Source organism: Bos taurus, chromosome 6 (assembly GCF_002263795.3).
Source record: "Bos taurus isolate L1 Dominette 01449 registration number 42190680 breed Hereford chromosome 6, ARS-UCD2.0, whole genome shotgun sequence".
In the NCBI taxonomy this organism is placed as follows: Eukaryota; Metazoa; Chordata; class Mammalia; order Artiodactyla; family Bovidae; genus Bos; species Bos taurus.
The window spans coordinates 60,005,393-60,031,427 of record NC_037333.1 but is presented as its reverse complement, the minus strand read 5'-3'; the positions used below and the strand labels follow the sequence as shown (position 1 = coordinate 60,031,427).

The following is a 26,035-nucleotide window of genomic DNA, read 5'->3' as shown; positions in this document are numbered from 1 at the left end:
TAACGCACTGCTATGACCTTGTTCTGACTGAGTCAAGCTCTGTGAGAAGAGAAATACGATGTTGACACATGCGCCAGTATGTTGGGGAGAGGGAGTTTTTTTCTCAGTAGGGGGACTTTTAAAATGAAATATTTAGAGATCAAAGGAACTACAGTCCATCAATCCATAAAGAATACAGAAGTTAAAAAGAAGTGATCAGGAGTTTCTTGTACTCATTCAGAACAACAGTGCTGTACTCAGCCCAATTCCTGGTTATTGAAACCTAACCAGGAAAGGGACTTCCTTAAGGCAAGGACTAGCCTTTGTTTGACACGTTGCAGTTGGTACATTTATTATACTGCTGCCAGGTATGTTTGTGCCATTTTATACAGTCCGGTGTAAAATGGGTGGAGGTAGGAAGTGGACTGAGCAGTGTGTTTGCATGTTAGAAGCGTATTTCTTACCTGTTAGAAACCACTACTGTTGGAGGAAAGAAACAAAGCGTGCTGCCTTAAAAGATTCATCAGTATTGAGCCGTTTCAAACAGCTGGAGACTTAGGGGAAGAAACTGTAGTTTAGTAAATGGTCTCTTGCTCGTGCTGTTGTATTCCACTTCTCTATTCATTAATGCAGAGAATGATGAATATATCAAAAGTGGCAAAGTATATAAAGACCAGTGTTCCTTAAATCTCGTAATTTATGGACCTCTTCATTTAAAAGAAAAAAAATTACTCACAAACTCCCAGTACTGACATAAATATTTTTATTATGAAGTAGCTTAAATATGCCTGAACATAAAACTAGGTATAAACTCCTTATGCTTCCAGCTCTTATGTAACTGTAAAACAATGACAGATTTATTAATTTAAGCAAAATCAATAACACTCAAATTAACATTAATTTATCATGACAGATAAGTTTTTGGACTAACATTAAACCTTTCATTGGTAATATGATCATGGTGCTGTCAGCCAAAGTCCCAGTTCATTTCTCCTTCCACTTCCCTGAATTCAGACCTTCCCTCATAATAATGCACCTTTATTTGGATGGAATGTATGGTTTTGGTTTTAATTTAGCTTCATTTAATTTGCTTCCTTGTCCTTCATGATTAAATTTATACTACTGGGTGCTGTGATGATTAGAAACATAAAGGCAGACAGACCCACTTTTGATCAAGCCAGAAGTTGGGACTTGGTGCCTCGTTTTATTGGGCTGGTGGAGGAAAGACTGGGGTCACTGGTCCCTGCTATACTGACTTTCAGATCTGCGTGAGAGTGAATGATGTCATTCAGCAAAATGTGGAAACGAAGGAAAAGTAGGCTTTGAGAGAAGATGATCAGTTTGAGGCTTAGGTTTCTAGCAGTGTAGCTAGAAATCAATCACGTTTCCCGACTAAAGCCTTGTAATCTTGATAAAACATTTTTTATGTACTTTTGGGATCATGGGAACTAAGACAACTCCAGAGTCTCAGCCAACCACCAGTTAGTAAGGTAAAACCCAAGCTGGGAGCATTCTGTGTAGGCAAACACAAAAGGCGGTTGCCTTAGCCATCGGGGTTGAAGACTAAGCCTTGGGTGAGTGGCAGTGTTAGAAGAGCCTGTATCCCACTAGGACCTGTAAAAGAATCTAAAGTGGCCCAGGTAGATAGTGCCTTTGGGCTTTTGGCAGAACCAAACAAAAATCTTTCTGGAGGAAGACATCCCTACTTTAGACCTTAGGATTGTCCTGACCAGTATCAACCAAATAAGAGTTCAGGATCAAAGACAGCTAACTCTTCTAGAAAACAAACCACCGGGGCCAGAGTCATCAGAAACAAATAAAGAATAGACTTTTCCCTGAAGACTTGAGATATTAAAATTATCTGATACAGAATATAAAATAACGATTTTGAAATACTTTAAGGAATAAAATACAATTACAAATAAATGAAAAGAGCATGAGATAAAAATTGACTAGGTGGGGAGGAGTGAGGAGTTGGGAGCAGGATAAATGGGAGAATGAAGTGCACATGCTATATGTAAAATAAACAACAAGGGTTTACCATATAACACAGCTGACTATATTCAGCATCATGTATAAACAATCATGGAAAAGAACTGAAAAACAGAATATATGTTTATCAGTTCAGTTCAGTCGCTCAGTTGTGTCTGACTCTTTGTGACCCCCATGAATCGCAGCACACCAGGCCTCCCTGTCCATCACCAACTCCCGGAGTTCACTTAGACTCAGGTCCATCAAATCAGTGATGCCATCCAGCCATCTCATCCTCTGTCATTCCCTTTTCCTCCTGCCCCCAATCCCTCCCAGCATCAGAGTCTTTGCATGAGGTGGCCAAAGTACTGGAGTTTCAGCTTTAGCATCATTCCTTCCAAAGAAAGGAATTCTTTGGGATTTCCAAAGAAATCCCAGGGCTGATCTCCCTCAGAATGGACTGGTTGGATCTCCTTGCAGTCCGAGGGACTCTCAAGAGTCTTCTCCAACACCACAGTTCAAAACCATCAATTCTTCAGCGCTCAGCTTTCCTTATAGTCCAACTCTCACATCCATACATGACCACTGGAAAAGCCATAGCCTTGACTAGACGGACCTTTGTTGGCAAAGTAACGTCTCTGCTTTTCAATATGCTATCTAGGTTGGTCATAAGTTTTCTTCCAAGGAGTGAGCATCTTTTAATTTCATGGCTGCAGTCACCATCTGCAGTGATTTTGGAGCCCCCAAAAATAAAGTCTGACACTGTTTCCACTGTTTCCCCATCTATTTGCCATGAAGTGATGGGACCAGATGCTATGATCTTCGTCTTCTGAATGTTGAGCTTTAAGCCAACTTTTTCACTCTCCACTTGCACTTTCATCAACAGGCTTTTTAGTTCGTCTTCACTTTCTGCCATAAGGGTGGTGTCATCTGCATATCTGAGGTTATTGATATTTCTCCCTGCAATCTTGATTCCAGCTTGTGCTTCTTCCATTCCAGCATTTCTCATGATGCATATAAGTTAAATAAGCAGGGTGACAATATACAGCCTTGACGTACTCCTTTTCCTATTTGGAACCAGTCTGTTGTTCCATGTCCAGTTCTAACTGTTGCTTCCTGACCTGCATATAGGTTTCTCAAGAGGCAGGTCAGGTGGTCTGTATTCCCATTTCTTTCAGAATTTTCCACAGTTTATTGTGATCCACACAGGCAAAGGCTTTGGCATAGTCAATAATTATAACTAAATCACTTTGCTGTATATCAGAAACTAGCACAATATTGTAAATTAATGATACTTCAATTAAAAAAAATGATCAGGCATATTATTCAGCCATAAAAATGAAGGAAATTCTTCCATTTACAACAACATGAAGACATTATGCCAAGGGAATAAGTCAGAGAAAGAGCTCACTTATATGTGGAATCTAAAAAAAGAAACAAAACAAACGCCAAACTCTTAGAAACAAATTAGTTGCCAGAGGTCAGGGATGCAGGAAGTCGGTGAAGATGGTTAAGATACAAATTTCCAATTACAAAAAAAATAAGTTCTAGGTAGATAATGCACAGCATGGTGAGTATAATTAACCAAAATGTATCGTATATTTGAAAGTTGCTATGAAAGTACATCTTCAAAGTTCTCATCGTGAGAAAAAAATCTGTGACAATGTGAGGTAATTGATGTTAATGAAACTGATTATGGTGGTCATTTTGCAATATATACATGTATCAAATATTGTTGTATACCTTAAATTAATACAATGTTTGTCAATTATATCTCAATGTGGTTGTGGAGAGGAGTGTGCACGAAGAGCAATATAAATGTAGGTGTTCTGTTTTTGTTGAAAAAATTTTGACCAGGCAGATTTGAGAAAAAAGAAAGAAGAACAAAATGTGAGGGAAAAAATTATAACTGTTAAAAACTCAATAAACTAGACTATGAACAACTAGAGAAGCAATTAATGAACTAGAAAAAAAGATGTGAAGATATTAACCAGAATGTAACTTAGAAATAAGAAGAAAAACATTAAGGTGTAGTTGAAGGATATAAAAGCCATGATGAGATCTGTTCAGAATTGCAGAGAGATAATGGACAAAATAGAAGGAAGTAATATTTGAAAATCTAGGGTACAAATAATTTCCAGAGAGAGTTCATGAAGTACATAAATGACCAGTGTTCCTTAAATCCAAGTAATTTCCGGACCAATAAAGGGAAACACAGCATAGGCCAATAAGGATAAATAAATAGAAATTCATATCTAGACATAAGGAACTTAAATATACCAAAATAAGGAAGGTGATCTTAAGAATACCCAGATAGGAAAAATAGATTGTTTATCAAGGGAATAATATACTGACAACTGACTTCTCAACAGCAGTATGGATGCTGGAAAAATATTTTCAGAATGCTGAAAGAAAATACTATTGATTGTATATCAGCAAAACTGTCATTCGAGAAAAAGGCAAAATATACTTTGCAAAAAAATTAAAACTTACTGTGGCAGATTTTACTAAGAAACTTAAAGGATGTACTTCATGAAGAAGAAAGTGATTCTAGAAGGAAAGTCTGAGATGCAAAAAGGAATGATAAGGAAATTGGTAAACATATAAAAATAAAAATTCAATGCCTTGGTCATACTAGTCACATTTCAACGCACATGAGGATAATGACTACTATATTGGACAACACAAATATGGCACATTTCCATCATCAAAGAAAGTTCTCTTGGACAGCACTGTTGTAGAATAATGGGAGGGAAATATACTAAGATAGTCTCTGGGGTTCATAGACTCTAAGATGCCACTGTTTATAAGAGCCACTGTTTTGGTATGTGTATAAGATGTAAGAAAATATTGCCAAAGGTGTTTAAGATGCCATTTTTGGTAAGATACATATCACTATTACCTGTGTGAAATTGGAAGAAATGTGCCTGTTTTGTAAGACACGTATCACTGTTACCTCTGTGAAACCGGAAGAAATGTGACTCTTAGAATGGATGCAATAGGGAGCAAGAACATAAATGAATCAGGAGTTGTGATCCTAGTGGGTTGGACAGAGAATAGTCAAGTGAGAGGTCTGACCTGAAAAGAACCCCTGGTGCATACTTGGCATAGAGTATGTCTCAATAAATGTTTGGTGAATGAATGGATGATTTTATTGAATGGGTGAATGAGAGTCATCAGACTATCCAGGTAGCTGGACTTGGCAACATGGTTGAAGTCACCCAGAAAGTTTGTGTGAAGTTGTGAGGAGAGTCAGGATGAAGCCTTTGTGAACACCATTTTAAATATTCTAGTGGTCATATACAAAGGAGCCCAAGAAAGAACATTAGGAAAGATGGAGAAGAACCAGAAAGAGCTCAGGCCACCTGAGAACAAAGGGTGAAGGGGTGAGATGCTTCGAGGACTCTGTTAAGATAAGGCATCAGTTCAGTTCAGTCGCTCAGTCGTGTCTGACTCTTTGTGACCCCACGAATCACAGCATGCCAGGCCTCCCTGTCCATCACCAACTCCCGGAGTTTACTCAAACTCATGTCCATTGAGTCAGTGATGCCATCCAGCCATCTCATCCTCTGTCGTCCCCTTCTCCTCCTGCCCCCAATCCCTCCCAGCATCAGGGTCTTTTCCAATAAGTCAACTCTTTGCATGAGGTGGCCAAAGTACTGGAGTTTCAGCTTCAGCATCAGTCCTTCCAATGAACACCCAGGACTAATCTCCTTTAGGATGGACTGGTTGGATCTCCTTGCAGTCCAAGGGACTCTCAAGAGTCTTCTCCAACACCACAGTTCAAAAGCATCAATTCTTCGGTGCTCAGCTTTCTTCACAGTCCAATTCTCACATCTGTACGTGACCACAGGAAAAACCATAGCCTTGACTAGACAGACCTTTGTTGGCAAAGTAATATCTCTGCTTTTTAATATGCTGTCTAAGTTGGTCAAAACTTTCCTTCCAAGGAGTAAGCGTCTTTTAATTTCATGGCTGCAGTCACCATCTGCAGTGATTTTGGAGCCCACAAAAATAAAATCTGACACTGTTTCCACTGTTTCCCCATCTATTTGCCATAAGGTGATGGGACCGGATGCCATGATCTTCATTTTCTGAATGTTGAGCTTTAAGCCAACTTTTTCACTCTCCTCTTTCACTTTCATCAAGAGGCTTTTGAGTTCCTCTTCACTTTCTGCCATAAGGGTGGTATTATCTGCATATCTGAGGTTATTGATATTTCTCCCAGCCATCTTGATTCCAGCTTGTGCTTCTTCCAGCCCAGCATTTCTCATGATGTACTCTGTATAGAAGTTAAACAAGCAGGGTGACAATATACAACCTTGACGTACTCCTTTTCCTATTTGGAACCAGTCTGTTGTTCCATGTCCAGTTCTAACTGTTGCTTCCTGACCTGCATATATGTTTCTCAAGAGGCAGGTCAGGTGGTCTGGTATTCCCATTTCTTCCAGAATTTTCCACAGTTTATTGTGATCCACACAGTCAAAGGCTTTGGCATAGTCAATAAAGCAGAAATATGTTTTTTTGGAACTCTTGCTTTTTGATGATCCAGCGGATGTTGGCAATTTGATCTCTGGTTCATCTGCCTTTTCGAAAACCAGCTTGAACATCTGGAAATTTATGGTTCACGTATTGCTGAAGCCTGGCTTGGAGAATTTTGAGCATTACTTTACTAGCATGTGAGATGAGTGCAATTGTGTGGTAGTTTGAACATTCTTTGGCGTTGCATTTCTTTGGTATTGGAATGAAAACTGACCTTTTCCAGTCCTGTGGCCACTGCTGAGTTTTCCAAATTTGCTGGCATATTGAGTGCAGCACTTTCACAGCATCATCTTTCAGGATTTGAAATAGCTTAACTGGAATTCCATCACCTCCACTAGCTTTGTTCGTAGTGATGCTTTCTAAGGCCCACTTGACTTCACATTCCAGGATGTCTAGCTCTAGGTGAGATAAGGCATATGTATTCCTTGATAAACATCAGCCTGTCCTATGCGATAGGAGAAGCATTGAAGAGCGCAAATTTTTTTTTTTTTTTTAATTTTATTTTATTTTTAGACTTTATTGTATTGGTTTTGCCAAATATCGAAATGAATCTGCCATAAGTATACATGTGTTCCCCATCCTGAACCCTCCTCCCTCCCCATTGCAAATTTTCAATGTTATTATTTCTACCAGAGCATCTGAGAAGGCTTTATGAAGGAGGTAATATTTGGGCTGGGCGTCAAAGGACAAATAGCTGGCACATCACCAAAAAAAGCATGAAACTGTTGAGAAGGTGTGAAACTCTTTGGCAGTAATTCCTAATGAGCCCGACTTTGCTGTGTCCAGCTTTTTTCTAGGAAAAAGTCTAATGTTGGTGAAGGAGCATATTTTCCCTAAGATCATAAGCATTCTTTTACTGATTTTAAGATGGGATGGAAGGTAATTAAAGTAACTACAGACCTGGCCAGGTACCTCCCTACTGCTCTGAATAGACCATGCTTTATGTATGATTTTCCCAGCACTCTCTCAGATTACACAGTTTATTACTGAATTTGGGGATTTAAGTTCTGTATTAATGCCTATGCTGCTGCTGCTAAGTCACTTCAGTCGTGTCTGACTCTGGGCGACCCCATAGATGGCAGCCAACCAGGCTCCTCCGTCCCTGGGATTCTCCAGGCAAGAACACTGGAGTGTGTTGCCATTTCCTTCTCCAGTGCATGAAAGTGAAAAGTGAAAGTGAAGTTGCTCAGTCGTATCCGACTCTTAGCGACCCCATGGACTGCAGCCTACCAGGCTCCTCCATCCATGGGATTTTCCAGGCAAGAGTACTGGAGTGGGGTGCCATTGCCTTCTCCGAATGCCTATAGTATATTATTAAGATGATTAGTTATATGACAACCTTAGACTAGAGAGTGGCAAGCAGATTTAGCTTGCTAAAGTTCACCAGATCAGAGTGCTAAGAAAATACAGGGCAGATAGGACTTGGCCAAAAATCCTAGGTTCTTGATTTAAAAGCTGTGTAACATTAGTTAAGTCATTTGACCTCTTCATGCCTCAAATTTCCCCATTTAAAAAGATAGGCATAGTAATAGTTCCTACTTCAGGATGAAAGAATAGTGGAAAGCACTTAGCAAAAGAATTATCTGTTATTATAATAAAAACGTTCCAGAACTTTTTTCAGTACAGAAATACAGTAAGTCAGTGGTTCCCAGCCATGGGACTGTTGTGAATCAGTATCGTTTGTGTCCAGTTAGAAAAGTGAAGATCCGTGGACACGTCCACAGACCTAGTACATCATCTGCACACCTGGGCTTTGGACTTTGCGTTTTTTGGTAGGAACCCCCAAATTTAGGAACCCTTGCTCTTGGGCTGAGTAGCATTTTGGTCTTTTTTTTTTTTTTTTTTTTTTAACCTCTTCTTTGCTATACAGTATTTTGAACACTGGCCGTTGGTATTTGTTGAGCCTGTGAACTCTTCAGGTTTTAATCCTAGAGATCATTGTGTAACTTTTCACTCCTGTGTCTTCCTTTCCTTTCTCTTTTTCCTCCTTTCCTCATCCCCCACACCTCCATCCTGTATTGAATTTTTAGACTTTTGGGTTAACTACCTTCTGGACAGCCTAGTTCTCATGCCCTCCCCTCCCCTTAAATAGATTTTTAAAGGAAACTTTGTGAAGGCAGACGTTTGGCATGTTCAGTTTAGTTTCTAAAAAAAAATAGAATTCAATTTTTTTTATCCTTTACAGAAATGACTACAGGAAATGATTCTAAAATAACTGATATTCCCCTTGTTAAAACTGAGGTTGTGTTTGGATGGATTCCAGCATATGTTCATTTTCCTTGGGTGAGGGTGGGGGGAGATATGGAGAGTGTTCTCCATGCCAAAAGACACAAATCGTAAACCCTCAGACCCAAGAGTGCCTTTCATATGGTGGCAGTTATTTGGCATATTGTAAAATGTAGCCTGGAGATTTAATATATAAAATGTTTACTGTATTTAGATCAATTAGAATATTCCTTTTAACTTTCGTGTGTGCTTATTTTGGTGGAGAAAGAAACCATTATATTGCAGCAGAAGCATCCTTGCTGCTTAACTCTGTTTAGTTCCTGTTTATTACATTTCATGTGGATGAGGAATATCAGCTAAATTAGGGCAGAAGTTTTGTTCAGTGCTAGATCTCCAGTATCTAGAATAGTGCCTGGCATGCTGTGAGTGTTCAGTAAACATGTACTAAGAATGAGCTAACAATTAACCCGAACCAAAAACTGCATCTGCTGCTACCTTTACAAGCTCTTGCGAAACTTCCTCAAGAGCTTGTGAAGGTAAAAATATGTCATGTTTTTCTGATATTCAGATTGGAAGCCGCCTGCAGGTCCCATAACTCCCTGTGCTTCTTACAGATTTTACTGCATCCCATCACCAAGTCTTTGCAGGAATGGGCTGCGTCTCTTGTTTGTGGTTGAATCCACAGTGCTGTATCTGGCAGCTTTGTAGTTTCTTAGTAAATATTTGTTGAATGAATACACAGTGCTTTAAAAACTTATGTAATGCCTTCGTATTGGGTTTCATTGTTTGAGAGTCCCATGAAACTGGCCAGTAGTCTCATCCCAGTATTACAGATGATAAAACAAAAGGTAAAGAGTGTATGTTAGTTATCCCAGAAAGCCTCAGGTCATAAGTAGCAGAGCTGGGACCACAACCTCTACATCTGTTGATTTTTTCATCCCTTATTTTTCCCAGAACAGCTTTTGTTGTTGTTCAGTCACCAAGTCGTGTCCAGTTCTGTGTGACCCCATGGACTGCAGCACAGCAGGCTCTCTATCCTTCAGTATCTCCCAGAGTTTCCTCAAACTCATGTCCATTAATTGATGATGCCATACAACCATCTCATCCTCTGTCATCCCCTTCTCCTCCTGCCCTCAGTCTTTCACAGCATCAGAATCTTTTCCAGTGAGTCAGCTCTTTGCATCAGGTGGCCAAAGTATTGGAGCTTCAGCATCAGTCCTTCCAATGAATATTCAGGACTGATTTCCTTTAGGATGGACTGGTTGGATCTCCTTGCAGTCCAGGAGGCTCTCAAGAGTCTTCTCCAACACCACAGTTCAAAAGCATCAATTCTTCAGTGCTCAGCTTTCTTTATAGTCCAACTGTCACATCCATAGATGACCACTGGAAACATCAAAGCTTTCACTAGACGGACCTTTGTCATTAAAGCGATGTTCCTGCCTTTTAATACATTGTCTAGGTTGGTCATAGCTTTTCTTCCAAGGAGCAAGCGTCTTTTAATTTCACGGCTGCAGTCATTGTCCTCAGTGACTTTGGAACCCAAGAAAATAAAATCTGCCATTGCTTCCATTTTTTCCCCATCTATTTGCCATCTGGTAATGGGACTGGATGCTGTGATCTTAGTTTTTTGAATACTGAGTTTCAAGCCGTCTCCTTCACTCTTCTCTTTCACCCTCATCAACAGGCTCTTTAGTTCCTCTTCACTTTCTGCCATTAGAGTCGTTTCATTTGCATATTTGATGCTGTTGATATTTCTCCTGGCAGTCTTGATTCCAACTTGTGATTCATCCAGCCCGGCATTTTGCATGATGTACTCTTCATATAAGTTAAATAAGTAGGGTGATGATATACAGCCTTATTGTTTGTACTTTTTTTCCAATTTTGAACCAAGTTTACTTCCGAAGAACAGTTTTTAGAACATTAGAAAGCGTCAATTCCTCCCCTTCCAAAATGTTGCAACCCTCTTTACTTGAGAGCATGACAGGGGACATTACTGTATGAAACCTTTTTAAAATTGTCATGTCTCCACAGACTTCATTGTGTGCCAGTTTCGCTTATAGATTTCAGTTGCTGGTGATGTGTAACTTAAAACACAGCCCTCATTATTTCAAATGACTTATACTCTCCTCTCCCAAATATTTTAAGATGTGAAGTTATCAATACTCTCAATCTAAGTTTTTAAAATAAAATTTCCCACACCACGAAAGTAATGTTCTCTGACATATTCTTGCCTGGTACTCCTGATCATTTTGAGAGAGAAATTTCAGAAGTATTGAATTGGCTTGGCTAATACTTCTGGAATCAGGCTCAGGAAGGACAAACTTTCCCTGTGATATTAAAACGGGGGAAAAGTGCTGACCATACATTTAAGATTCTCAGATAGTGGCAGTATCTAGGGGCACATTTTGCCAAAGACACTGGGTGAAGATAAAGAACCAGGTAGCACACAGTCAGGGTTCCCAGTAAGAAAGCATTTCAAAATCAATGAATCTGATCTAATTTATGTTTAGTCTGTCATTGAGAAAGATAATTTTGTGATTTCAGCAAGACTGTGCCAAATTTGATTAGCAGGCCAGAGTTCATTCTATCAGACTGCTAAATTTAAACTTACTGTCATTACCTTACAAATGACTTTCCAAGAGTTCCTAGAACAACACTCGCTACCAAGCTTTGATTTCATTGTGAAATAGCAACAAGAATCTGATTCCTTTTGCCCTCTGTGGACATTAACCTTTAGCATCAGAGCAGAGGCATGGAAGGGGATGAATAAACTGTCAATATTGTCTTTCCTCCAGGGTCCAGCCATGGAAATAGATAGTGGGGAAGGAGCAGTTTGGGGTGGAAAAAATATGCGTTTTTTCGGGCGCCTGACTCCTGAGATGAGGCGGGACGGGGCCATTGTGTTGGCCCCGGCCGCTTACAAAGCAGGCTCACATCGTCCTTGGATGCAGCGCTTTTTTAGCGGCTTCACAGTTCCTGCCTTTGTGGTCCGGCTGCACAGTAGGCACGGGGTGACGGGAGGGAGCTCAGTGAAGGCTTTTCAGGGAGCGATTCTGAGTTCCTCACTGCCATTGTCTTCTCCTCTCCCTTACTCATCGGGCTTTCACATCTGTGGGACTCCTAGGTTTCTGACTGGCGTGGTGTGGACGCTATAGGTGAATGCTGAGAAAGAAGTGAAGAGGAGCATTGTTCGTATACTTCACTTAGAGGAAGTGAGGAAAAGTTCTGCTTACCCCCACGCTTGTATCTGGCATAAGAGATGAAGCGTTAGGATTATTTTATTTTAGTTATTGGTGACTCTCTTCTTTCCTTTCCTTCCTGTTCCTGCCTTCCTTTCTTTTCAAGCAATGTTTTATTAAAGCATAATGGACCTACAACACTGTTAGTTCCAGGTACACAACATAAGGATTTGCTGTTTCTGTACTTTACAAAATGATCCCACTCTGTTTCTTAATTTTTGAAATCAATCATATCTCTTCCCTGAAACTTTTGGAAGGAGGAGGCTCAGACTTGATGTCTGATCATTTAGTAGATTATTTACCGCCAACAGTGGGGTGAGCACGTGTCCCTTGTCTCGCCCACAGGTGGCTCACAGGTGCCAGTGTTGTTTTCTCTTGTTGAAAACCTCTTGTCCTGCTTCGAGCACTGGAGCCGTGCTGTCATCAGCAGGACAAGTACTAGGACCAGAAAGCTTTTGGCATGACAGGCGGTTTCTGTTCAAGGCACCTGCTGCCTGCTCACACTGCAGCCATTGTTTCTCCGGCAGAGCGGGTTATGGGCAGAGCCTCATCTAGTTTAGCCCAGCTTTGAGTCTCTGCTTTTCTTTCCCTGCATGCATTTCATTTTTGACAGAATACATTTCTTGTCTTGTTCTACTCGTTTTGCTAATATGAATTTAACCTGTGGTGGAGTACGTGCCGAGATGTAGTGGTGGATAGAGCAGGTGGTAACAGTGGAGCTGGTGATCTGGACTTATCCCTGCCCCACCAGCTGTGTGGCCTTGGAAGAGACATTTGATCTCTCTGGGCCGCAGTGTCCTCATTTGTAAACTGAGGACGTTGTCTTCTTAGAGTGGTGGACCGCCAGGTACCCCAGTGTTAGTGAAAGCGCTAGTTGCTCAGTTGTGTCCGACTCTTCGTGACCCTACGGACTATAGCCCACCGGGCTCCTTTGACCGTGGAATTCCCCAGGCAAGAATACTGGAGTGGGTTGCCATTCCCTTGAGATTCCACCATTGTGTTTTGTGTTTTCTGAGATGCTGGAAATATCAGAAATGGCGTGTGGCAGTGTTTACCAAGGGCTCTGCTCCTGTGAAATCTTAAGTGACATCAGGACATTTTTAATAAGTGACAGTTGTATAGCGTGGCTAGTGATAGAGAAATTTAGATGCATTAGTTAAGGGAGAGGAATAACTATGTTATTGTTTCTTTGTGACAGGTTTGCAAAATCAGTAAAAATTTCTTGTTCCTAGAAAAGTAGTTGTTCAACCCTGGGGGTGTTATTGGACACTTGGGTTTTGAACTTCTAAATGAAGAATTACAGAGTTCAGATAAATGAAGTCTTTTTAATTTTAGCTCTTATTCTTCAGATAAAAGGAAGCCCACAAATGAGGCTAATATATTATATTGGTATTCCATTTCTGATTCGTGTTCCCATACTGTTTAGTAAGAAAAACCTTATTTAAAAATATTCTGATTCTAAAAATGATACATATTAATTGTATAAAACTTGGAAAAACACTAAGATGTAAACACAAATATGTCTAATTCCATGATCCAGAAATAGCCATTATTGTTCATGCTTTGAAATCTTTAGATTATATACACTCAATTTGTAGAACAAAACTGGGATTACACCACAGATAGATACCTTGATATCTTGCTTTTTTCCTGCTGTGTTCCTTTTGAAATTATTTTTGCCACAGAGGTTTCAAACGAAGATGGAGATTAATGTAATATTATGCTTGGCACACTTGTGTCAGGGTCTGTGACTTACAGAAATAGAATTGTGGACCTAGTATCTGAAAATAACATGTGTTTCATTCTCTCTTGAATCAATATTTGATGTGTATTGATGCTGTCATAACTAGTACTATCACTAAGAAAGACTTTTTAATCTGTTCTTAATTGTTCACTAATTGCTTTTATAAGATTCCCTCATTTTTCTGTTTCTGAATTCAGTGAGCCTAAGTTATTTTAGCAGTTTTTCTGGATGCCTTGATTCTTCAAGCTGGAGCATAGTAGGTAGTGTGGGCCAGGGTGCAGGTTTGGCCTGAAGCAGGATAGTTAAGTGATTCCTTTTGCCTGAACATATTATACATTTGATAATATTTATGATTCACTTGAATATTGGTTTTCATACATCATTTTCCTCTATTAGGAAATGAAAGATGATTAGTTTCTCCTTTGGGTTATTTAGCCTGTGAACTTTTCTGCTACACTATTCACTTTGCATTGAAAATACATTCTAAATCCTATACCACACTGGAATTTTTTGTGACCTTTCCCTTGTGTGTCTTTCGGTGGTGCCCTTTGAAGTCCTGAAATGCTTTTGTATTTGACTGAGATTAAATCTGGGTTTCATTTTTCTTTTTTAAAACATATTGAGCAAGTTAATTTTCTGTTCGGGTTCCTAAGGGGAATGATCCCAGCCCTCTGTGTCCCAAGAATTCAGTCCGAGCCTTGCCAGAACATTCCTGTGGTTTTCCACAGGGCAGATCAGTGTGTTCATGAAATTTTAGTTGTAGCTTGTGTTTTCTGTGGTTAATTAAAACATCTGGCTTTTAAATTTTCCACAAACAGAGCATAAGCATTTGGCCAAACCTTTTTAGTAATAATTAAACACTTCAATCCTCCCCCTCAGAATAACCCAAACTTGTAAGGTATCTTTAGGAGACCTTATAAACTGTTGTCTCTGTTCATTAATGATTTTAAACATTTGGACGATGCTGGGAGTTCTCCTGCCAGACATACAGTTCTGAGAGAGAGCGTGTTTGTGACTGTGAATTCCTCTAATGGATTCCGGCCTTCGCCCCCCTCCAGGTTGGAGCTGCTGTGGGTGAGCTGCTGCCGTCTGTAGCCAAGCATGCTGTGGTTGGATCTGCCCAGCCGGGGAACAGAAATGTTTGCTGGATGGAAAATCCATAAAAGAAAGCTCCTGTGAAAGCCTGAGACAGACGATAACTTAAGCAAGATCAGGTTGGTATAAGATCAGAGAGGCTGGGTAAAGTGGATTGGATCACATGGGGAAGGCGGTTTTGTTATTTCATGCAGTGTTTTTGAGACAACCCTAAATAATCATTCCCAGTTATTTGAGGGATTCCTGGCTGTTGTACAAATGGCAGATAGCCTGGCAAACTTCTGTATATGGTGTATAGTTATCCTCCTTTCTTTGTTTTCCTTTCCCCTCTCCTCTGTCCCATCTTCTCTCTCTCAGAGAAGAGAGGAAGGTCTTAAGGTTAGCAAATGTACAACAAACCATGACCAGAGGTCACCTGTAATCACTCCTTGATCTTGGCTTTATTTTGGGGAGAAAGCCTGGACTTGTCCTGAGACTCTCAGAGACTTTCCCTCATGTGTGTTTCCACACCAGAAAGGGTGGATTGTGGAGACCTGCCCCATTTTGAGGGAGGCGGGGTACTTCTGTGTGTGTTCCTTTGGTTTGCTTGGCAAATTTTTGCCTACTCTTAAATCTCTCTCCAAACAAAAGCTAGCAACACACTCGTTTTCAACAGTGTGTGCACTTGGTGTTGAGATACCCAGGACAAAGGAGAAGAAATGTCCTGAAAACAATAGGAATGTAACTAAATGCAAGATAGCCTCACTGAGAAGCAGGGGAAGGAAACTGCATAGCCCGCCTCACAGGTGGCAGTAAGGTGGGAAAGAATTCATTCTGAGAAAGAATGTCATACAGGGACAGACACTGAAAACACTTTGTATTCAGTGTTCAGTGGTTACACCTAATAAGTAGAAGGGAATTACAAGTAATAAGCAGAAGGGTCTGAGTCAGCGGTCTTCAGAGTCTGTGAAGCAGGGAGTGTCTGTTGGCTTTGCCCACCCAGCATCTCTTTCCTCCTTTCAATAAATCATCCGGATTTCCCCTGAGCCATCAGTCACCCTTGCTTTGTTCTCAGCCCATGTAGTCAGAGGAGGCGATGACTCCATTGCCTCTGTCTTGGGCATGTGACATCAGCTTGGCTAGTCAGGGTCACAAGGATCCGTTGTGGAGGTATGGAATTATGGAACTGTTGCAGAGAGTTTTTTCCTGTCTGTGGGTTTGTTAAGCTGGAGCTGCTAGTGACCCTCTTTGATACCATGTAGGAAGACGCTTTCTGAGGATGAAGTCAACGTACAGGAGATCCGAGTAGGCTGATGGCAGAAGGGGAATGGCGCTAGGGAGACACACGCACACAGATACCCACCTTACACCCACCATGGGTGGCCCCAGACCCAGCAGGCCCCAAAGCCAGCAACTCCAGTTTCCCTCTGCCAGAAGGTTAGCTAGGTAGTTTGAATTAGGGGTTGATCACTTATATCCCAAAACATCCTGATTGGCCATACCTTTCAGTGTGAAGTCTTCGCATGAAGTGACCGTGGCTCAGCCCCTGTCCTCAGGGGCTTGCAGTGATAGGCCAGATCAGATCAGCGTTAGGCTAGCTGACCCACAGAGTGAAAGTGTGTCACCAGAGGCAGCAAAATTCTGTGGGAGTCAAAGAGATGCGGAATTATTATTCTGCTGGCTTGGGAAGAGACTAGCAGAGAGAGCTGTTATTTCACAGAGGAGGAACAGGCACATATTTAGAACTATATTTAATTCAATTACTTGCTTTTTTGAGTCTGAAAGAAAGGGAGGCTTTCCAGAGCCTATAGTTAATTGCCGATAAGGAAGATAATTTCAGAGTTTCACCAGTAGTAGAATCTTGGTATTTACTGTAAACACAATTGTTTCGGGAGCAGCCAAATGAGAGGTTTTCAAGAAGTTGTCCAGAGTTGAACACCAGAGGGGAACAGCTGCTTTTCTCACCAAAAACATGAGTTGGCTTTCTGGTGTAAGCAGAATTCCAAATGCATCATGAACTTTACTGATTTGTTTCCTCTTCTCAAGGTTGGGCTTTATGATTATTACTTTGTGTTTTTTATAATTGACCTTATTTGACTTTAAAAAAATTAATAGTCTTTGTTTGGAGGAAGCCGTTATAGGTTTCAGAAAAGCTGAGCAGAAAGTGGAGTTTCCCTACTCTTTGCCCTGTTGTTATTCAGTCTCTAGGTCACGTCCAGCTCTTTAGGACCCCATGGGCTGCAGCACGCCAGGCTTCCTTGTCCTTCACTATCTCCCAGAGTTTGCTCAAACTCATGTCCGTTGAGTCAGTGATGCCATCCAGGCATCTCATCTTCTGCCACTTCTTTCTCCTCTTGCCCTCAATCTTTCCCAGCATCAGGGTCTTTTCCAATGAGTCAGCTCTTCACATCAGGTAGCCAGAGTATTGAAGCTTCTGCATCAGTCCTTCTAATGAATATTCAGGGTTGCTTTCTTTTAGGACTGACTGTTTTGATCTCCTTGCTGTCCAGGGGACTCTGAAGAGTCTTCTCCAGCACAATTCAAAAGCGTCAATTCTTTGGCACTCAGCCTTCTTTTTTGGTCCGACTCTCACATCCGTGCATGACTACTGGAAAAATCATAGCTTTGACTCTACGAACCTCTGTCGGCAAAGTAATGTCTCTGCTTTTAAATACGCTGTTTAGGTCTGTCATAGCTTTTAAGCAAGTGTCTTTTAACTTCGTGGCTGCAGTCAACACCATCCACAATGATTTTGGAACTGAAGAATATAAAACCGGTCACTATTTCCATTGTTTCCCCATCTATTTACCATGAAGTGATGGGACCGGATGCCATGATCTTAGTTTTTTGAATGCTGAGTTTTTACTCAGTTTTTTCACTCTCTTCTTTCACCTTCAAGAGGCTCTTTAGTTCCTCTTCATTTTCTGCCTTTAGAGTGGTATCATCTGTATATCCAAGGTTGTTGATATTTCTCCTGGCATTCTTGATTTCAGCTTATGAATCATCCAGCCGGGCATTTGGCAACATGTACCCTGCATATAAGTTAAATAAGCAGGGTGACAATATACAGCCTTGATGTACTCCTTTCCCAATTTTGAACCAGTCCATTGTTCTATGTCTGGTTCTAACTGTTGCTTAATGGCCTGCATACAGGTTTCTCAGGAACCAGGTAAGATTACATCTGTCTTAATCATTACCAATGATTACTGATTGAAGGATTTATATTTTTGGTATATTATTTCAAGAATTTAAAGTGTTTTCATTAATGATTATACAAATTGAGTCTTTACACAAAGAAAGATAAATTTTATAAAACGAGTATTTTACTAAATGAAAACTGTCAATTAAAATGTCTTGGGTTTGGGGATTATAGTATGGTTTTACGTTTTATGCAAATTGGACCTTTTTTGTAATATAAAGTGCTAGGTACACTTTTGTCCTTAAGTGTGCTGTTTTTGCCTTTTGTTGGTATGGTTCTCAATGGACTGCTTGCTGTGAAGACGTTAATTATATTAGAAACATAAGGGCTGCAAATTTTTATCTCTTCTTTAGTTATGACTTTGTAAAAATTGTGAATGCATAAAGATCAGAAAAGGAAAAAAGTGCTTTATTGTGATGTTTGGATTCTAGTTGGCCATTTTATTTTGTTTTCTAGTAAAGTTACAATTTTGACTTTTATTTTTAATGTGAAAAAATATTAATTTTGTGTTGGTGAGATTCAGAGACATTTCTCCTCCCTGTCATATAGCTAAAAGCAGACATCTGTTATTGGACTTTAATCAGATTTTAAAATCACGATTAGATTTAGAACATGTTTTCTGCAATTCCATTAGTAGGTCAAGCCCTGCCTCCCGTTTTCCAGAGGGCTCAGTTCTCCAGGATGGCTTATCTGCTTCCTGCTCTTTCTTTGTAATCTTCTCATTTCCACCTGTGTGGAGCTGACGTGTTTGTTACCTGGCCCCTTTGCTTTCCTTGCAGTCCTTTGGTAGATAAGCTCACTTCATAAGAGGACATCCACGGAGCAACATGGAATTACTCTTTTTATTTTCATTTAAGAGAAAAAACAATAGGTAAGCTTTTGTTTATTTCTCTAGGACCTGGAAATGGGTATCACGAATTTTTTAACCGAGTCACTCCTTTCAGTGTTTTCTCTTTGGTGTCCTTTTAAAAAATCCTTGTGACTTATGCACAGAATGATGAATGACCCTCTGAGGAGTGTAGTATAATATTCTAAGAGGCTGTGGCCTTGTTGGTCTTGCTTTTCTTGGGGAACTGAAACACAGTAGGGCTGAGTGAGGGTAACTTCTGAACTGCGCTTTAGTTTGAATGGAGCCTTCTGCAGTCTGAAGTTAGAGGGTTGAAGTGACTGAGCTGCTGCAGTTGGAGTTGTGGTGCAATTACATCTGTGAAGGTTCCTGCTTATTTATAATAATATGGTTGCAGATAAAGCCAAAATCAGGTCAGTGTGGTCACATTTGGTGAGGCTGGTGCAAGAATGAAGAGCATGTCTGGAACTGGCTTTCATTAGGAGAAACCACGTTCCTGTGAAACCTTTAATGAGGATGTTTATGGTAAATGTACGTGTTAATAGAGTTTGGAATGTTGCATTTTTTTATTTTTTGCATGTCTTTATAATAAGGTACTAGGTTTCCTTTAAAGGTACCATACTCCGGTGACATGTAGTCAGTGGTCGTTTATTTTCGTATAATTACTGATATAAGAACAAGCAGTGGTTTCTCAGTCCCGTAATGATCTATAATGAAGGAAACATTTAATCTGATGACACTGTCCGAATATGATCTATATACATGATATGGTAACTGCTTAGAAATTCTCAAGTTTCTGAATTGATTATTACTGTTCAAAAAGAATTGATCTTCACTTATAAGCAAAAATAAGTCTGTTGGATGTTTTTGCATAGACAGTGTCCAAGCCAGTAATTTATTTTGAAAACGAATATCAACATCAGTCTAGCTTTCATTAGGAAATGCTCTATATAGTTTGCTAGTGTGTTCTTTTTAAGAATTAAAGGCAACAGTTTTTCTTGCATTCTTCATGCTGCTGAGGCCTTTTGAGGACAGAATCCAGAGTCTTTGTAACTAGTCCATGCTTGGTTTCTTAAGGGTGGTTCTCTTGATGACTTTAGGTTGTAAATAGTTTGTGAGTGCTGTGACTCTTTTCTGGTGTCCGGTTCAAGTACAGTGGCAGTGCCTGGGCAGGTAAGAGACAATTAGTGGCTTTACCAGAGACTAATCTCAGAAATAGAAAGTCTGGAGTGCCAACCGTGCCTTTAGGCCCTCGATGATTCTAAAGTTGGATGAAAAATGACCACTGATCTTGAGGGAGGCATTCATTTTTGAGTGCGAAGAGATGCTGAATTAATTTTACTTGGTTCAGTGCAATTCAGTTAAATTCCAAATGAACTTGTTAACAGTATTAACAAAGTCAACTTTGATAGTTGCTGGAGGGAACAAAATGAAGTATCCTAGGGGAGAGATAGCCAGAATAGAAGCCCTTGTGGGAGAGCTAACATTTTATTGAGCTTGTCTAGTGTGCTGAGAACTTAAGCACTTTCTCGGCTCTTGGTGGGACTGCATGGAGTGGGGAGAATCCTCACAAGCATCCTGCGAGAGAGACAGTATTACCTGTTTTACAGATGAAGATGCTCTGGAGCTGAGAGATCGAATGGTTTTATCCAAGTCTCCCAGCTACTGATTTAAATTTGAATCTAAACTTGTTTCTCAAATTTCATGATATACCTGTATAAATAAAAAGCTTTGTGCAGCTTACAAAGTGGTTGGTCTGTACAAAACTCTGTGTCTCTCTTTGTATATCTTCCATCGTTATTATAACTAATGAGGTAATAAAGGCCCAAAGTACTATATGAGTAGGATGCTTTGGAATTTCCAAGTAGAGAGTGGTTAACATGGATGTAGATTAATCTGAAGAAGTGGCATTTTGTTATTTTTGATAAATAAATAGGTAGGAGGTTGTCAGTGGATGGGGGTTTTTCAAGGCTTTTTTCCTGAGGAAAACACCTAATCAGACCCTCAGAGGCAGAAATAAAAATGTACAACTCTTTGGAGGTCTGTCCATGATTTTACAGCTAAGATATGTGGCCTAGCCACATGCTCAGTCAACCTGCTGTCAGCTACCTGGAGGTATCTGGTTGCTGAGGAGATCAGACATTCCCAAGCAGCTTACTTAGAAGGAAGGAAGAATGTCATCCTGGACCCCTTGACTATCCCCAGCTATCCCTGACCCTGACTCTGCACTTCTTGTCTGGGGAGCTTCGAGCTTCTTGGTACTGTCTTATGGAGGCCCTGTGGCATTTGACCATGAGGAGGGATCAAGGTGTTCAACTTTATGATGGTTTCAGACTTCTAGTGTTTCCATCTGCTAGTATTCATAGTTGAGTACTGCTCCTGTCTCCATGGACTTTAGCCTGCAAGGCGCCTCTGTCCATGGAATTACCCTGGCAAGAATACTGGAGTGGGTTGCCATATCCTACTCCAGGGGATCTTTCAGACCCAGCACTTGAACCTGAGTCTCTAGCATTGCAGACGAATTCTTTTACTACTGAGTCACCGGGGAAGTCCAGATAAATGTGTCCCCTCCCCAAATTCACATGGTAAAATCCTAACCTCCAAAGATGATGGTATGAGGAGGTGGCTTTGGGAGGTGCTTAAGTCATGAGGCTGGAGCCCTGATTACTGCCATATAAAAGAGGCTCCAGAGACGTCCTGGCTCCTTCTACCATTTGAGAATACCGTGGGAACTCCAGCAGTGAATCAGGAAGAGGGCCCTCACCAGACGGTGGCTGTGCTGGCACCTCGAGCTGGACATCCAGCCTCCAGAACTGTGAGAAAGAATACGTTCCTGTTGTCTGTAAGCCACCCGGTCTGTGGTGTTTCACCATAGCATCCCGTGTACACTAAGGTAAACCCCCAGGAGATGGTAATCTCTCTGCCCCTACCCAGCCGTTCCTGCGGTTGTGTCTTAGACAAAGAATAGAGAAAAAAATAAAAGGTCAGCTGCATGGCACTCTTCTCGAAGCTGTGATTGCCAGCCTCCAGCTTTGATCCATGATGCTGCTGGTTTCGTTTGTAGAATCTGTGTTGTCTGGAAGAGCGTGACTTGTTCTGTGATGGGTTGATTGGCAGTTCCGTGATGTGGTTTGAGGCAAAGCAGGTCAGTTGTAATACTTACATTATATGCAGAAAAGGGACTGCTGTTTGGATTATCTTATAAAGTAGATGCCACTGGAGGGCAATTTGGTAACATATTTCAAAATTTAAAATCACCAGCAATTTCATAAATAAGTTTTGTTAACTCTGTGCCAAGATATTTGTACAGGTTTTGCTCTCATAGCTTATTTGTAAAGAATGAAGGAGCTCTATTGTGTGCCAATTTGGAATTATATCATTTATATATATACACACACATACACTTGTATATATACATATGTGCATTTATCTATATAAAATGAAAAAAATCTTTTCCAAATCATGTGAATACCATTTCCTTTTGTATAAATGTTTTAATGGTACTTATGTCTTGTTCTCCGTGGAAAAATATGTACTGTTATTATACCAAAAAACTTTTCTTTCTTTTCTGTATTATTTGAGTTTTCTAGCCATTTTCACTTATTCATTTTCTTTCCTTTTAAACAAGAATAAAGAGCTAGCTGGGCAGTGTATGATCATGACCATAACCATTCATTATATTTTTTAATACAGTTTATAAAACCTTACTGAATGTTTTTAAAACACTGTAAATTTCCCCCTTTTTCTTGCCTCTTTACATGTAGAGGAGATAGGTAACTTTTATGGGCAGAGTGGTAAAGTATATGCTAAGCCAGCAAATGTTCCCTTGAAAGCTTTTTAGTTAAAACATTGAGCTGAGAATGAAAAAAGAGAAAGATATTTACCAAATGTGATTTGAAGGACAAAGAATCCCATCGAGCTGAAGTGTGTCTGAAAGTGTACTCTTATGCTCAGTTTGTTTGCTTTAAATATGAGCTTTGGACTGAATTGTATTTGCTTTTCAGACCACAAGGCTGGAGGTGGCCGTGGAAGTCTCCAAAATCTGATTGCTAAATCAGGAGAGCTGTTTGCTAAGAAAGGCCTGCCTGTTTGGACTAGAAGTAATGACTGATGCACAGATAAAGCCAGGGTGCCTTTTAAGTAACTTCTGACTTCTGTGTCTAGATCTTGCTTTCCTCTTAATTAAAATCCCCCAGACAGGAGTCATAGGTCAAAGGAGGTGACTCCCCTAAACTCTTCCAGTAACAGTAACTGCTGACTCTTCTGCTGTCGGTAAGGTGCTCTGGAAACCTTTGTATCCATTTCTTTATGGTGTGACTTACCCCGGAGAAGGGATAGGCTACCCATTCCAGTATTCTTAGGCTTCCCTTGTGGCTCAGCTGGTAAAGAATCCTCCTGCAATGCGGGAGAGCTGGCTTCGATCCCTGGGTTCAGAAGATCCCCTGGAGAAGGGAAAGGTTACCCATTCTAGTATTCTGGCCTGGAGAATCCCATGACTGTATATTCCATGGGGTCACAAAGAGTTGGACATGACTAAGTGACTTTCACTTTACCTCCTGTGGTCTTAGTTTAGATACTGAAATTTAATAATAGAAAGATAACAATTTTTCTTTAGCATGTAGGCAGTTGTGGTGTGGAGAACAAATCCATTGTAACATCCCTTAACTGTACATATTTCAGTCTCTTATCCTTGACGTTTTTATTTTTAAAAATCTATAAAACCATGGAAATTTTTCTAGTTTCCACAATAATTTTAGTAGCTTTTTCCCCCTAAAATGATTTGATAAATAGCTCATCAGTATTACTTATTTTTGCCTTGTCTTCCTTTCTTTATATATAGCTTCTGTATTGACATCTGACCCTCTTACACTTAGTTACCACAAGAATTATACCCTCCCCCCCATAGTGGAAGGTATTTGAACCAGAGTGTAGAAATTGTAATCTGTTGGAAGGTTAATATAAAGTACATACGTGTATGTATTGGTGTATGTATAGAATTAATGTAATTTTTTTTAAAATATAGAAAAGTCTAAACAAGTTTGTCACTGTATGAGTGAGAAAAACCGATACTACCTTCAGTTAATATTCAGTTCCCAAAAGAACTTGATATTTTAAAAATTCAGGGTAACCAGTGCCTGGTATGGGGATTGGAAACTCACCTGCCTACCAGGACCTGGCAGAAAAGTAAGCAAGTGAACTGGAGCATAAGCGGGGAAAAAGGGGGCACAGTTACCACTCAGCTATTTAGGAACAAGGGCCAATGTTGCCTGATCTTCCAGTGATCTTCTCATATTTTGAGAGAAGACGTACATTTGGATTTTTATGTGACTCCTTGCACTTTTCAGATGTTAACAGTTAAAATAATTCAAACATTGTCCTCTTGGATTTTCCCCTGTGATGATCTTTGTCAGCAAGTGTTAGGATTGCTTCCTGGAGGGTAGGTGATGGGGGGAGGAGGGGCGGGCCTGAGAAGCTTGTGGCGTGGCTCTTGCCTTCTCAGAGCACACAGTGTAGATGGGCCAGAGTGATGTGGATGGTTGGTACAAGTGCTGAAGACCGCAGGAACCCTGAGGAGGTAGAAACCAACGTGAGCCATAGCATCCTGGGGAGAAGTCCTAGAGGAGCTGGGACCTGCAGTGAACCTGAGGGGGCAGCAAGGGCCTGAGGCCCAGGGCACTGCAGGGGGCCAGCGAGGGCGATGGAGGGCAGAGGCAGGTTGACAGAGAGGTTTGAGGCCTTGAGACGGGGCTGAGCATGCGAGGAGGCGGTGGAGGGCCTTGGAGCAGGTCTGTGCCCCAAAGGGGATGCACTGAGAGCAGGTGACGCTGTGATGGGGCAGCATCCTGAGCTCCGGTCCCCCCTGCCACTTGAAGGATGACGGGAGAGGCGGGACCTGAGCATGGGAGAACGAATCCTGACTTTCACAGCCGCCAAGGGGTAAGGAGCAGGGTCTCGCGTGGGGCTTTGTTCCTCTCAGTGAAGTTGACTGTTATTCTCAGGAAGAAATGGAGACACTTTTCCAAGGTCCATCCAGTCCGTCAGAAACCTTATTGACTCAGCGATCAGAACATAGCCGCATTGCTACCTTGACCCAAGCCGCCGTTCTGTTTTGCCTGAGTTCTTCCAGGGGCCTCCTCACTTCTTCCCTTGATTCTGTCCTCACTTCTGTCTCTCTCCATTCTCGGTAGAGTGATTCTGTTCAGACTCACGTCACTCTAGGACACCCTTCTGCTCAAAACTTGCAATGATTTCTTTGTCCTCACAGTAAAAGATACAAGTCCTTCCAGTTACCTGACCGACTCCGTAACAAGCCCCCTCCTTCCCTCTTGAACCTCATCACCTCCTGTTCTCCCCTGGGCTAAGTGCACTCCAGCCACACTGGCCTTTCAACACACTGAGCACATGTCTGCCTCAGGGCTTTCACGTTTGCTGTTTCTTCTTCCTGTATCCTTTCCCCCAGGCACCCACATGGTGAACTTTCTCTATTATGTAAACCTTTGCTCAGATGTTACCGTCCAGTGAAACCTACCTGCCTACCCTGATGGTATTGAATATTGCAAACTTTCCTGCCCCTCCTCCCCACATCCCTCTTATCCTTCTTAATTTTTTTGCTATAGAGCTTATTCTTTTATAACACATTGGCTACTTACATTTTAAATGATTATCTTTCTATCTCACTCTAACATAAATTTGTACGGTAGGAATTTGTTTAAATATAAATTGCAGAAGGCAGGGATTTGAGGGTTTGTATTCACTTATATATCCCCATCATCTAGAATAGTTGCTTGGAGGGGAGTGGGTGCTTGATAATCACTTGGTGCATGGATGAATAAGCGGCTTTCAAGAGGCACACAACGTCTACTGGCCTCTCACGTTTGTCACTGAGAATTAAAAAAAATAAGAAGCCCTGCCCTCAGAGCACATGGTCTAGTGGGGAGACGGCCAGGAATACAAAATATTGAGTTAATACAGTGTATCCAAAGTTCTGTGCAAACACAAGTAACAGTGCAGATAAAAGGGGAGCAGATCACTTGTCCTGCTTTACAGGTTTCATCTTCTAGAGAGGATGTGATGTACATTGAGAAGAAGAATGACCAGGATTGTGGTGATGGAGTGGAGAGGTTAGAAGTGACTGGGGAGGGATCCCAGCGGTGGGAATAACAGGATTTGGTGAATGACGAGGAGCACAGGGCTGATGGCCAGGGCTTGTAGGT

The 26,035-nt window shown here is 40.9% G+C and overlaps 1 protein-coding gene across 17 annotated transcripts in view; it reads left to right on the top strand.

Annotated features, from left to right (window-relative positions):
- Nucleotides 1-26,035, top strand: part of APBB2 (amyloid beta precursor protein binding family B member 2) — a 384,026-nt gene that overhangs the window by 64,352 nt on the left and 293,639 nt on the right. For 13 of the 17 annotated variants that reach the window (XM_059887478.1, XM_024993182.2, XM_059887480.1 and 10 more), the window contains one exon: nucleotides 14,760-14,915. The gene's annotated coding sequence lies outside the window, so the exon portion shown is untranslated. 17 annotated transcript variants of the gene reach the window in all.